The following is a 14,421-nucleotide window of genomic DNA, read 5'->3' as shown; positions in this document are numbered from 1 at the left end:
TTGGTGCTCACAGGGCAGGTGGTTCAAGTTATGCCATTCTTACCTCTTACATGAGCTTTTCCAGGCACAGCCACAGTTGCAGATGCAGGTGGCTGTGTCCGACGTTTCTTCCTTCTTTGGATGACAACATCACTGTCCGAGGACTCACTGATGTCTGGAGAAGATTGGGGAATGACGTCATCTTCATCCATGTTGCCATCATCATCCTCGTTGTCGTCCTCCAAAGTAAATACTTTAGGTTCAGCTTTGATCAAATAGAGGATAGATGAGACAAAGATCAGATTGTTATGAAAATATATCACACCGTTCATTACAATTACATTATATTTTGCAGATACAAGTTGCCCCCAAATCACTCACACGATCTCTTCTTTCCCATGATTTGTTCACGCAAGAAATTGCGCTCTTGCTCAAGATCCTTTATTATTTTTTCTTGCCATTGGATCCTGGCTTCTAGGAACTCCACTTTGGAAATTGATCCTTAAAAACAAGAGAGCAGGATACAAAAAAGATTATGATTTGACAGTATTAAATGAGTGAGACAGAGAGAGAATGACATGCATGCAACAAAGGTAGTGGACCAGATATGGTGTTTTCCTTAATTTGATTTGTAAGCACACACATGTATACTGACAAAATCTGCCAACAACTTTAATCTCAGGCGGAAAAATCACGCAAGAAATGAAACTCAGTTTAGACAACAAAGATACACTGCTAGAAAATGAGAAATCATTACCTGATCCAATGCTGCTTATGCTGCTGCAACTTGGAGCAGAGCCTTTATCTCCTTTATCTTCAGGACCTACAGAATGGCATAGGTACAACAAAATGTATACATATAACACTTGAATAGATGACTTTAAACGTTTAAACACATTTGGACAAGATAATTATTTAAGTATTACAGTTCCTTGAAAGTTAACACAGAAAAATTTACCATCCAGATCATTTTTGGTCTCCTCTGTCATCGAGTCATCTTTAAGGACTTTTAGGGACATTTTCTTCTTTGCCTTAGGCTGTAAAAATATAAATAAATTAATGTCACTATAACCGGCAAAATGTAACTTAATAATAATCTACACAAGATTCAAAAGCTCGGTACTGAGACTGGCAAGGGGAACACAGGTCTGGTTACAAAGATCGTGTTTTAACCTGCTCCGCCTGGATGCTCAACTGGGACTACATGACACATTATAAACCGCTCACTGAGAAACCACATGGTTTCCAGAGAGAGCTTTTGATTTTTCCATTTATTCTTGTCTTGATTTACATTCTGCATTTTGACATATATATATTCTTTACTTACCTCAAATCATTCTCTCATGTTTAAACTGTAAGTGTAAGATTGACTGTAAATATGTGATGTAAAATTTACATTTTGACATGTTAATATGTAATACACGTTATATAGATATATGAGCAGGCTATGCCAACACAGTCTCACAGAAATATGTGAAATAGACAAAACCTCTTAACTATACATTATGTGGTGGTTGGCGAAAAATGTGTTAAAATAACAAGCTGACAACATGAAAACAATGACAATTCAAAGTCTATTAAGAGCAGTTGCAGTTTTGCTGTGAAATTATCACAGTTTGGTTCAGTTAGGGAAAGAAAAAGCACTTGGTTAGGCTTAAAGAACAAAAACATACCATAGTTAGATTGTTCTTTCTGTTAAAATAACTATGTATGTGACATATGTCTCATAAACGTAGGCATTTTGCGTAGTTGCATAATGTATGTTCATAAAGTAGTGTACATTGTTTGTAAAGAACCTACATCAAGTATTTTGTGTAGATATGTAAAGGTCATAAAGTATTATAAATACATTGAAATTTTTTTACACAGGACACAAACAGTAGTCTCCTGGTTTAAAGTCCAAGTTTGTTTGACCAGTTCACCACCCCTCCTGCCCTACATGGACTTTCCCCCTTCTAATGCTTATTTTGTGTGTCCACCACAACAAAAGATCCTCATTGACTTTGCATTGGCATTGTTTTCCTGTTGCTAGATTGTGTTTTTAACCCATTTCGTTGCCACCACCATGTAATGTATAGTTAAGACTTTGTGTCCATTTCACATGTTCTTACAAGACTGGGCTGGCTATATGTTACTGCATTGTCTTCTTGTATTACTGTCACTCAGCCCTGGTATTCTTCAGGACAGAAGTGATTGATAAATAATATGCTAGTAGTTGTTTTTTTTACTGTACATCTATGGCCAACATATAATATACTTTCACATGATACAGGACCCAAATCAATTGAAATGGCTTTGAAAGTGTATAACAATGAAACCAACCACAGAGAAACCAAAATGTAATATTTCCCTGAGAAATTTGTCAAAGTCTGTAATCTGAATTGCAGATTCTTCTCCTAGGCCCTTTTAAATGTGCAGTCGAAGGGAAGAAAATAAAACCATGCTGCCAAGGATTAAAAAATTAAACCACCAGTTTTTGCATCTGTTCTCATGCATTGATCGTACCTACAAAAAGTAATGCACCAGAATTCATTTATAGCACACCTACTCAAGAGCCAGTAACTCTTGTAAAGTACATTATTATTATCTATTAACCAGCCTTGTTTAATAACATACATGATTAAACAATAATTTAGCTACGGATGCTTTTGGAAATTCATGGATTCTGCTCTTCAAAATGGTACTTGATGTTAAAATGCCAATGTGGGCAAAGTGCTTAAGACTGATTTTTTTTCACCCACGAGAGGAAGCACTGATTCGTGTCACATAACACTTTCTATCCAAGAGTAGTAATAGATAAAACTCTAAAAAAATCTAGAAGCAAGTAGTTCTGGACTGTTTAACTAAAATAATATGCACTATAACTGCAGCCAAAATTTAACTGACCTCCAAGTATGTTATTGTGTTGTATAGCGACACAACCAAGAAGTTAATATGAGATTCGCTAAGCCGCCGCAACTCAAGTTCTAGCTTTACGATACTGACAGCAAATCTTTACACAGTCACTTGTTAATGATGCCACAGCATGTTACTGATTGCAGTCTCTGGGGGTGAGCGGGCCAAGATTACAGGCTCTGTGAGGAGCCTGTGACAATGTCTGCACTGATGAGCAAGACTGAAGCTCAGACGACGACGTAACCATGTATGAATCAAGTCTGATTTACATGTTAAATAACGATAAATTAATATGCAAGTTTTTTTTATGCGACCGTTGCAAACATCAATATGTTACAAGTCCATGCTGATGTCAGTTTGGTGAGTGCAGTGGCTTTTGTGTGTGCTGGCTTTGCATGGGCCACAGTACCTGTAAGTTACCTACACCTACTGAAATGAATCTGCTAAAGTTTGCAGTGGTTAGCCTGTGCCAAAAAAAAACCTAACAAAAAAACAACCTGTTGCCTAAATACTATGGAGGCTTCCCAAGGGGTTTTTTTGCATTCATTTGCAGTATCACAACATGTTCTCACTCAAAATTTGTCCAATATGGCAGCTGGGACAGTGGCCCTTGGATATGATGCTCTAGGTAATCCTCTAGCATCAGTTTTGGACACTCAGGGACAGGGTGTCAGTTTCTGCTTGTTACACGCTTGTTGTCTCAAAATAAACTTCTTTTCACAGTAAAAAGTAGGCCATTTAAACAAAACTACTTGGTTAGGTTTAGAGAAAAGATCTTGCTTTCGTCACAGTAATAATAATCATATAATAAATTGACAGCAGAAGAACAAGAACAGGCAAGCAACAAAGGCAAATGAAGAAGAAAACCAGGAATACAGAAACACAGGGAACAAACCTGGTCAGGCAGTCCTTCTTGGCACTAGAATGACAAACTGAGAAAGGAAAAAGGGAAAGATGGGCATATATACACACAGAGAAAACTAATCACAAGAACATGACACAGCTTGGGTAGGTGGGCACAGGCAAAGGGGAGGTAAACACAGGGATTGGTGGACAAAGGGTGTGGTAGGGAACACTAGGTTGGAGCAAATGACTTATCTAAGACGGATGTGCAGGGAAGACTCTTGGAAAAGGGAAGCACTTAAAAGACTGATAGAAGGCAGGTGTGTCAGAAAACAGGCAGGAAATACAGACAAAGGGAGGAAATAACACATGGGGAGACTGACTTTCAGAATAAAATAGAAAACAAACTACAACAAAAGCTGAGATCATGACAGATTTGGTTTAAAATAAGTAATATTTTTTTGGTACATAGCTAAAGTAAGTTAACTACATCACACGTAGGACAAAAACAGCAGTGTCCTGGAGGGAAAATCCTGTGTTTGCTTTACCCATCTGACACCCCTATCTGCCTCTAAGACTTTGTCACTCTTTCTACTAAATTATTGCTGTGGATGGGTTTACAGTGGGTTAGTTAACCCTTTTAAACCTGGACCGACACTGTTTTTCATTGCTTTTGATGGATCTGTAGAGAAACACCATACATACCAAACGTATTTCTGAAAAACCCAACGTGCGTAGTTGTTTGCTGTTACCAGGGTGAATTTTTCATTTGTGAGCAGGCTATAACTGTGAAGCCTGAGCTAGCTAGTTATCTGCTCCTGCAGAGTGCACAGGTGGTTGATTTGCTCAGTTTGACATGTCTTCATCCAGCCAGCACGTTGCAGCGTGAGCTTACAGACCTTTCATTATCATCAAATTTGGCAACACAGATCAAAGGAAAGAAAAATAAACCAAAGAAAAAGAGCAGCTTCTCTGTCTTTGATGATGAAAGCACACATCTACAGATGCGCTGTAGCCTAAATATAGCATTTAATCATGCTCCTTCTAATTGTGGCATCCATTCAGACTATATACTTCATAATGAGAACATATATTTCGTCAGTGTCTTGATTGGAGCCAATCTTACACAGCATGTTTCTATATAAAGGAGACATACGTATACAATATTTTTTCAGTTCAGCTCCTCGTTGGCTGCTTCATTTCAGTCGTGTTTATTATTAGACTTTCCAAAACATGACTAATGTTAGAACTACAAAAGTAAAAAGATTCAAGCAAGAAAGAGCTGGAAAAGTCAATCAAACATTACTGCTGTAAATGCTATTGTAAAATCTATGTAACTTTTAAGACTATCACTTTGTTATAAAGTAATAAAGAAAATAAAGTCATAACTTTTTAAACTTTATAAATGTTCACAATGGTGTATTAAGAGAATGTTTTTACTTGTGTAACATATCATTGCAATGCAGCTATTTTTCCCATCATTATTGCAAATGGTCGGCATATTTGTATAACTGAGTATAGCATGGAAATTGTCATTATGGAAGCTGCCTAGACTGTGATTTTCTGTGCTTTACTGCAAAACACGAGGATGCATCTGTACTCTCAAAGGCAGACTCACTGAGCTTGGTTTCAAGCTGCACACACGAGGTCTAATAATGGTCACTCATCTAATTCGAGCAGTCTGATGAGCAGCTCGCTGATGAAGACTCCAGCAGTGAGGATGATGAACATGAGCAGCACAGCGAGGCCACGTCTCACCACCAGCTGCCTGACTGACAGAGCCACGTCATCTGAAGTCTGCTGACCTGCTCCGAGCGCCTCCAGCTTCCCCTCCGCCGGACTCAAAGAACTGGATCGACTGGTTCTTATGGGAGCCTGTTTCTCACTGGTGTCCAGGGCTGAAAGAGAGAATTTAAATACATGGTTAGTTATACAACAGTTCCCAGAAAGCAGATGTTCTATTTAGCTATAAGTATGAATAACAATAGCTTTTGCTTACCTTTTTTTTCTATCCCAAAGATCTTGTGCCTCTCCATAACATGGACTCCGGCTCTCACCAGCGCCTATTCAGAGATATTTAAAACAACTTAATCATATTTTTTTTCACATTTACAATCTTAGCAGAGGTGGGACCTAATCATTTATTTTTCAAGTCTTAAGTTCCTGTTTTGTTGACCACTGCACAGTTTTGGGATGAGAACGAAATTATCTCATGAAAATTTTAGATTTTTTCCCCAATAGGCACACAGTAACATAATGTAAATTCTTCACGGCTCTGTCCTGCAACCTGATTGAATACTATTGTACTGATTCAAACACAATGGATCTGGGGAATTAAGTGCCGACCTGCAGGGATTGAATAGTGTTAATGATAATTAACTATAAAAAGGAAATGAGGGGAAATTAACAGATTTTTGGCACACTTTTAAAATGACATATGTCTTAATCTTTGGTCTTGGGGGAAGGTATCAAATATCTTCAAGTCAAAAGACTCAAGTCCAAGTGAAGTCACGAGTCACTGGTGTTCCAGTCAAAGTCATGCTGTCTTTTTTGATTTTGTTGAGTCAAAAAGTCATCAAATTTGTGATTTGAGTCTGACTCGAGTCTGCACCTCGGATTATTAGCATCACATGATGTCAGCAGTGGACTTACTCACCTCTTTAGTGGCTTTCTTCCAGGTAAGTTTACACAGGAAAACTAAAAAAAATGTGGACTGAATGAAAACGCAAATTAAAAACCCCATCCACAGCCCTGCAACAGAGACACAAAGAGGGATGGTTTATTAATTTTAGTAGATTGATGTGACAAGACTGTCATTTACAGTAAAAATATTTAATCTGTCCTCACCTACAATGCCCATCTTGACAGGAAACATCAAAGACACTCCAATGGGGAGCCCAATAAAGTAGTAACCCACCAAGTTGAAAACAGCCCCAATTATTTGCTTCCCTGCCCCCCTGACAATACCTCCGGTCACACTCTGTGGAAGTTAAACACAGAGGAATCTACGGCAAAAAGTCGGGTTTGTTTTGCTCAGCAGAGAGATCAAATGACTTGTGTGGTTAAGGTTCTCACTGCAAAGGCTTCAGTGATATGGATGAAAGCAAACATCTTCATGACATCGGCCACCTTCTGAATACGCATAAAGATATGACAATGAGATTCTAACAAAGACATTTAAGTGCAAAGGTATTTGAACTAAGTTTTGTTTGTGAGTTTAAATTACATAACTGCATTGACCATGTCTCAGGTAGTGACAGTGCAAAAGGTCCAAGCTTACTTTGCGTGTCCTCTGAAGTTAATACATGATGATTTACATGTTGATATTGTATGAGTTTGCTGTTTGCCTGTTAGTTATTGTTTCGGATGTAAGAAAACACACACCTATGAATATCTCGTGTCAAAATCTGTACTTACTTCTCTGTGGTGAAAATGTAGCCAACAACATCCCTAGACACACCAAGACAAGCACCGATGATACATGCGAGTGTAGCTGGATTGGACATAAGAAACACAGCACATTGTAGGACAAGAGTGGGAAATATCTAAAAGCATTAATGTGGTTCTTTAAATGGCACATGATTTTAAAAAATGTTTGTAGATCCGAGAAGCTCTCTATAACATAAGCAGCCGTTGTCTCCCACATTGGCACACTGCAGTGGAGATTTGTCAGGGTACATATTTGATTCATACCTGCACAGATGAGGGAGAGCTTGCTGGACATCTTGGCTTGCTCTGTGTTCCCAGCACCAAGAGCATTTCCAACCCGAACACTGGCAGCCACACAGAAACCCATTGGAAACTGTAGTGGTCAGGATAAATGCAAATATGGAAACAATCATTTCTTTACTATATACACCAAGATTGTTGTTATTTACAGTAAGAGAGAAACTCTTACTATAATGTAAAGCAGTTACCATGAAAGTTACCATGAAAGCGATAGCAGCCAGTTGATAAACTATAGAATGAGCTCCCAGCTCGACCTCGCTGATGACGCCTGCCAGTAACCCTGCGATTTCATACAGCCAACACTCCAGACAATGCATCAGCATGCTGGGGATGGCCAGGTGGAGGAAGGGACCCCACTACTGCATGCAGTCTCATGACCAGCCTAGGAGATAATAGGAGGGAAATGTACTTATACCCATTAAAACAGCCATGTTAAGGCCCTGACACACCAAACTGACATCAGAGAACTGGCGGTAATGAAAGGCGGTGTCGGGACAGCGTTATCAGCGGTAACCAGTGCAGAGCAACAGCCATTCATTTTCCAGTGGGATAAACAAAGGCAGACTCAAATGCACTAACATGCCCATTTGGCCAGACAGCCACCAAACAGAGAAGCTCAGATTATAACCCCCCTTCCCCTGTGCAGGGAGCATGACTTCATTCTCAGCTCAGGACGCCATTACTCCACTATATCTTAAGTCTACAAAGCAAATAGTTCCTGCTATATTAATGCTGCTATTATAATGTCATATTTGAGGTGACAGTGAATCAAAAGGACAGAAACAGTGCCAAATTTAAATGATGCCAAAACTGTAACCCTTCCAGGACTGAAGCCTAATTCTTAAGAGTTTTCCATTAAGTTGCCTTGAAAGAACAGTGTAATTATAGATAAAATAGAGACAGCGTCCAAGTTCTTAACATTGAGTCAATGAATTCCATTAACTGTAGGCCTAAAGCTAGTGTAGTCTTTACTTATGTCCACAGCAGGTCAGCATCTACAGATGTGAAATTTATCCACAGGCAAGTGAGCAACTCAACACACTAAAAGAGTCAAATTTATAATAATAAATACATTATTAATCTATATTTAGTTTTATGGAGCATCTTTTATATAAATGGAGCTTTTACTGCAAGAAATTCCTCTGACTAAGCTAACAAAAATGATTAATAGTCTCTTTGTTTCTATTTTTGTAATAATAATTTCCAGAATTAAAAAAAAAAAAAAAATCATAGGAGGGTAATGGTCAAATGAAAAGTTATCCCTTTCAATCCACTCAACGTACCATCCTATGTAGCTTTGTGCAGTCCCTGAAGCAGATGTAAACAAACAAGAAGACAGCCAAGGAATACTGTGTGATGGCGTTAGCAGCTGCAGATCCACTTCAGAGGCATCAACACAATTAGACAAAAAAAGGTAGAAAACAACGCATATAGTCATCGCTAGTCACTCATACAGAAGCCTGCAATAGACTATCAAGCATGCTGTATCCTTACTTTGACTGATATTATTCATTATAGTATGAGTTATGTGGATTCTACTTACGCAACCCCCAGATCCAGACGGCTGAGGAAGATGTAGTTGATTATTACATTTAAAACATTCCCCATTGCTCCAGATATCACCTGGGGCCACATGATGCCCTGTGAGCGTAAGCACGCTGTTTAAAAAAGCATGCCGCTTCAACACATCGGTGCACCTGCAGTTTATTACCACCTTACAGTGCACGCTTCTTTCTAACACACCATCTCATTACCGACAAACTTTCAGTCATTATTTTGTTTCACACCAGTGGTCTTCCAGTCATTGAACCCACCTGATTCTGAAGATAACTCCCCTGCAGCTGGTACATGAAGGCAGCCTGCAGCATGGAGGCGATGAATTGGGTTAATTGGATCAATAATGCAACACAACAGCCATTCAGTGCAGCGTATAGAGATGGAGATACAAAAAACATAATAAAAAACTGGCGCTGAATTCACTGGCAGAGCAGGCATAAAGATCTTCACATACAGCTGGGAGAGTCTTGGAGAAAATGGTAAACAAATGCAATGAATCATGCTGAATAACTTGAGTTATGGGTTTAGGTGTATAAGTAGCTTTTAATGTTGGTTTGTGTTATGTATTGCTATGATGCATTATTTCTAAGGTGAAGAGGGTTCACCTGGCGACCTCTGTGCTCTGCCTGACAGCAAGCAGAATGGGCTGAGTGTTAATGAGGATGGCCCAGCAGGGGAAACAGGCTAAGAGCAGAATCAGAACTCCCCTTTGGACTATCACTCCAACACGCTTTAGGTTACCACTCCCGTAAGTCTGCAAGAAAGGGGTCAGAATAATGAGAAAACACTGCAAGGCAAAGGGCCCAACAAACACAGGAAAACTATTCTGAAAGAGCACACTATGAGCACAGCAGCGACTGACCTGGTTTTGTAAATAAGATGAATTCAATACCTGAGATATGAGAGTATCACATGCTGAAGCCAAACCACAGCCAATGGAGATACCGGTGACATTTATTACCTATATTGAAATTAGTCCAGAAAGAGAAGAAAAACATATTCATGCTTGGATAGATAAACGTTAAATGAAATAAATTCAAAAGCTGTGAAAGAGAATGAGTTGTGAGACCCGAGAGCAGAATGCCAATAAAAACAGAAGCAAAACTCTCTCACCGCTATCGCTAACGCCACCCCCGCCAGCTCCGTTTTCCCCAGGTGACCGCAGAACACCATGCTGACGAAGCCGATCAGGAAACTCATCATCTGTGAAATCACCTGAGAAACAAAATTATGTTCCTTCGTTTTCATAACCATAAAAACATTCAATGAACTGCCCCTAACATGAACTCCACATGCAGCACATACAGTAGCTGATGGAGTTATTATTCCATACAAAAAACTTGTTTCAAAAGGCCTCGAGGTGAGAAAAAGTTCTTATTTTCTCTGGCAGCTGACATGTGTTATACTTTGGTTTTGCTGCAGCTCCTTTGTATTTCTAAACGTCTTTACTACTTCTCTTTTCTTCTTTAGAAAATAGTTCTAGTGATTGCTGGTGTAGGTTTTTGACAGCCTTTGGCATCAAAAGGTTTACACAAAAGGAAACTAAATGTCCTCATCTATCAAGTTCTGGCTTTGTGCGATGAATGGGAGTCAGTGAAAAGTGGATACGTGTTGAATTGCCAACTATTTTTCTTTCCACAAAGTTATAATTTTCTGCTCAGGAGACACTTGCAAATGCACTTTTTTTCTTATGGAATATTGAAAATACTGTTTTAAAAAATATCTCTAATATAGTCTGTCAAGTGAGTCCATGAAGTTTCAAGAGGCAGGGCCGTAATAACCTATGTAACGCGGGGCAATCCACAAATGCTGTGACCCAAGCCCCCAGGTGGATCTGGGGATATCCCCCCCCCCACAGTATCGTAGATAAGGAGTTCTCAGAGTTTTGATAACTTAGTGCTATTTTAGGGAGCCAGCAGGATTTTTTAAAACGAGTTTTTCTATGACATACTTTACTATGACTTTTTATGCTACTGCTCCAGTAACAGCTGTCAGGTTGTCCGTCTGTCCGTCCAACTCACATGAACGCCCTAAGGGAATTTCTTTAGTTTTGACACAAACGCCCACTGGGAATCAAGACTGAACTGATTGGATTTTGGTTTGAAGGTCACTGTGACCTTACAAAACAATTTTTGGACATAACTCCAGAATTCATATGCTAATTATGATAGAATCTCACACAAGTTTCTAATAGGATGAAATGATGGCATTGTATATATAAAAGAGCAAAGGTCAGCTTCACTGTGAAATCAGTTTTTTGCAAAAACCCTTTTCTGGCCATTGCTCAGCATCATAACTCAGGAGCAGAAGGAGAGACATTCGGTCAGATACTAAATTGGCACCATTAATCTTGGGTGCCCACCTTGAAACTGCTGATTGTGTAAATCATCTGTATTGTCAAGTTGAAGATGTGTGTGAAGCATCCATGTTTTAGAACGTATAGTTTCTCTGCAGCAACATTCACAGACTTTTTGAAACATTTTCCACTGTCATGGATACATATGAGTGTGGACAGTCAAGGATGAAAACTGTAATGCAACTTGACTGATTTGCAGAGGTATACAACCGTGATGCCGTTTTTAATGACATTTTATGACATACTAACACTTTACAAAAACTATCACAATCAACAGTGATATAGCCGATGTATCACTCATGTAGCATTTTAGTTTTCCGTTTTTTTTACACATTTGAAAGTAATGAAATGGAGACAGTATGTTGTTTGACATTGATTGTGCTTACATACAGCAATTGTGCGATGGCCTCTGCTAGGGTATGGCAACACCACTGCTAAAACTGCAGTACACTATAATACTGAAGCAGAAACTATTACTAACCAGGGTAATTTCTTATGTTTATTTATGATTGTTTCAGATGGTGGTATGCAGTTGCCTATTATAGAACAGCAATTGTTTCATAAATATATATTTTTGTCAGTACATTAGGGGGACATTCAAAGCATTTTTGAATAATATATGCTGTATTGTAATTAAGGCATAGGATTAAGAGGTTATTTTCTATTTAGACTGAACATAATTAGCTCAGATACAGTTTAGATAAATGTCTACAACTTCTTTTTTATCATTTGCAGGCGCTAATTGAGTACGAACAAAATATCATACTGTATCTGTCTCGTACTTGAGTTAGTGACGCCTCTACGGCATTTACTTGGGTCAGTGAGAGGGTGTAATCCATTTAAGTTAAAATGTTGCCACACTTTTATCACTAACAGGCAATTCTTTTTCTAATTAGTCCTAATGGTTTGGAGTTATTAACCTGTTAATTACTGTTATAATAAAGCAGATGGCAAATTGAAAATACTTACTGGAACACAACAATCCTCATGTCAACAGTAAAGCAATTTTAGCCTTTTCAAATTAAAAGCAACTCAGACATATTAATGTTTATCATGGCTAGAAGTGACCTATACCGCCAACTACTGAAAATAATTGCTGGTTTTCAAAATATGCAATCCCAACAGCCTAAGTATGACATATGTTCCTGTATTGTTGTAGACTTGGTACCCTTAGCTCTGAAAATGTTTAGTCTAGAGGAGTAAAATTTGACTCGTGTGCCATCTAAACACAATATTACCACGGGTCCCGCCAGTTTTAAAAGCTGAACTGTTTCATTCTTGTAGTTCACAGGTACCCAGCGCTGGATGCTTTTCAGGCAGGATCCGCAGTGTGAGTCAACACTGTGAACAGCAGGAGGAGGGGATTCGTCTGTTCTGGACTGTCTATTTACTTCTCTACATGCACTTTTTGTCGCTAAATCTTCCATACTGAAATGAGATTTGGCAGAAAACAAAACTCAATCCCAAAGTGAATGATCGTACAGTACAGTTCCCCTAAGAAACAGACAAGAAGGCTGGGGTTAATCAATAACCAATTACCAGGATAACAATCAATAACCAAGGCAATGTCCGCCCACCTTGCTCGCTGTCTGTGAGAGTGGGCATAAACAGTATGCTGGGGCATTGCTACAATTCATATCTCTCTACCTCCGACCCACCAAGATGTGCACTCCCCTTAAAACGGTGCCAAAATGACGCTGGTTGTTTTTCTCTCAGCTGCTCTTCAGTGTCACAGAGTTTCACTCTTTCACTAAAGTTCAAAGGAACTAAATGTTTTTGGTCAAACTCAATTCATAGGCCGTGACAGACCAAACCGACATCAGCGGCAGAAAAAGTCCCCTGCGGCCTCGCCCTCACCCTGCCATGTCTCAGCCAAAAGGTGGCACAGGAACACACTAAAACGACAGCCAACACGCACGAATGTTCATGAGAGGAGATACCCTCCATACCAGCACACTGTGGTCATCAGCATTTATTATTCAAAACCGGAAACTGGAAGACCACCATGACAATAAATGAACAGTTAGCACGATAACAACACAATCTAATGTTCAAAGAACAAAGCATATTTACTGAACAACAACACAAACCATCAGGAAGCTTTTTTTTTTTTTATAAGAGCTCAATGGGTAAATAAAAACAATTTTACCTCATATAACAAGTTTGTTTCGACCACACTCACTTCTAACTTTAGCTGTTTGTTAACGTTCCTCACTTCCATTTCTCTTCTCTTGTGTTGAGCTGAACATCATAATGTGTCAGAGAAACAGCTGTTTTTTGCATATTCATGGTTTTAGATTTTAAAGGCTGTATTTGAAAATATTCATCACCAGTAAAAACTGTGCATTTCTGCTTGGAAAAAAAAAGATTTCTGATTAAAAAGCAACAAACTCTTCTGCTGCTGGCTGTCAAACAGTTTCACGACTGCAAAGATTCAGAGAGAAGTGACGATGTGTTTCTGACTCAGAGGTTTATTTTCCCCTCACTGAGGTAAATCACAGTCTGTCACTGTAAAACAACACACATGCTTGTATCCTGTCACCTCCATCATGTTATATTCTTCCTCCCATAGTAACACCTCTCAGTGAGGCATTCCTCTCCCTGGTTGTGGCCATGTGAACCTCCCATCGGGTGGTGCTGTTTACTCTTGTTGAAATTCAAACGCTCAAAAATTTCTGGCACATCAGGCTGCTTCACTGAACTTTAAACGGATTTCTAATCATTTCCTCAAATAATACAAACATTCTTTCTCTCCTTTAGCTGATTCAAGTCTTTCAACACAGTCAAGCAGCCCTGCAACATACCATTGAATACATTGTCAAACACTTAATTTTTGCAGTTTCAACTATTTTCTTTGCCTCTGGATCCATAGCGAGAGGAGTCGAGAAAGAGAAAGGGAAATTAGCGGAGGCCGATGGGAGAGGAAGGGGGTGACACCTAGTGTAGGCTCTCATTCATTTTCCTGGTTCAGTGATGCAGCAAGGCCCACCGGGTCCACCCACCCACCCACCAAATTGTATTCCTCCGGCTCCCCCATCCCAACCACACGCACAGAATCACAC

At 39.2% G+C, this 14,421-nt stretch overlaps 1 pseudogene across 1 annotated transcript; it reads right to left on the bottom strand.

Annotated features, from left to right (window-relative positions):
• Nucleotides 1-3,948: 3,948 nt before the first annotated feature.
• On the bottom strand, nucleotides 3,949-12,805 carry LOC121952932 (multidrug and toxin extrusion protein 1-like; annotated as a pseudogene). Its single transcript, XR_015778893.1, has 16 exons — nucleotides 12,598-12,805; nucleotides 10,117-10,218; nucleotides 9,896-9,964; nucleotides 9,609-9,757; nucleotides 9,427-9,469; nucleotides 9,261-9,305; nucleotides 8,990-9,087; nucleotides 8,730-8,826; nucleotides 7,647-7,828; nucleotides 7,411-7,519; nucleotides 7,129-7,210; nucleotides 6,793-6,856; nucleotides 6,565-6,697; nucleotides 6,374-6,468; nucleotides 5,717-5,780; nucleotides 3,949-5,615 (listed from the first exon to the last, which is right to left on the bottom strand). The product of XR_015778893.1 is annotated as a multidrug and toxin extrusion protein 1-like (transcript).
• Between the last annotated feature and the right edge of the window lie 1,616 nt (nucleotides 12,806-14,421).

This window comes from Plectropomus leopardus, chromosome 15 (assembly GCF_026936395.1).
Source record: "Plectropomus leopardus strain MGB_pleo_1.0 chromosome 15, ASM2693639v1, whole genome shotgun sequence".
NCBI lineage: Eukaryota > Metazoa > Chordata > Actinopteri > Perciformes > Serranidae > Plectropomus > Plectropomus leopardus.
This window is presented reverse-complemented; position numbering and strand designations above follow the sequence as displayed.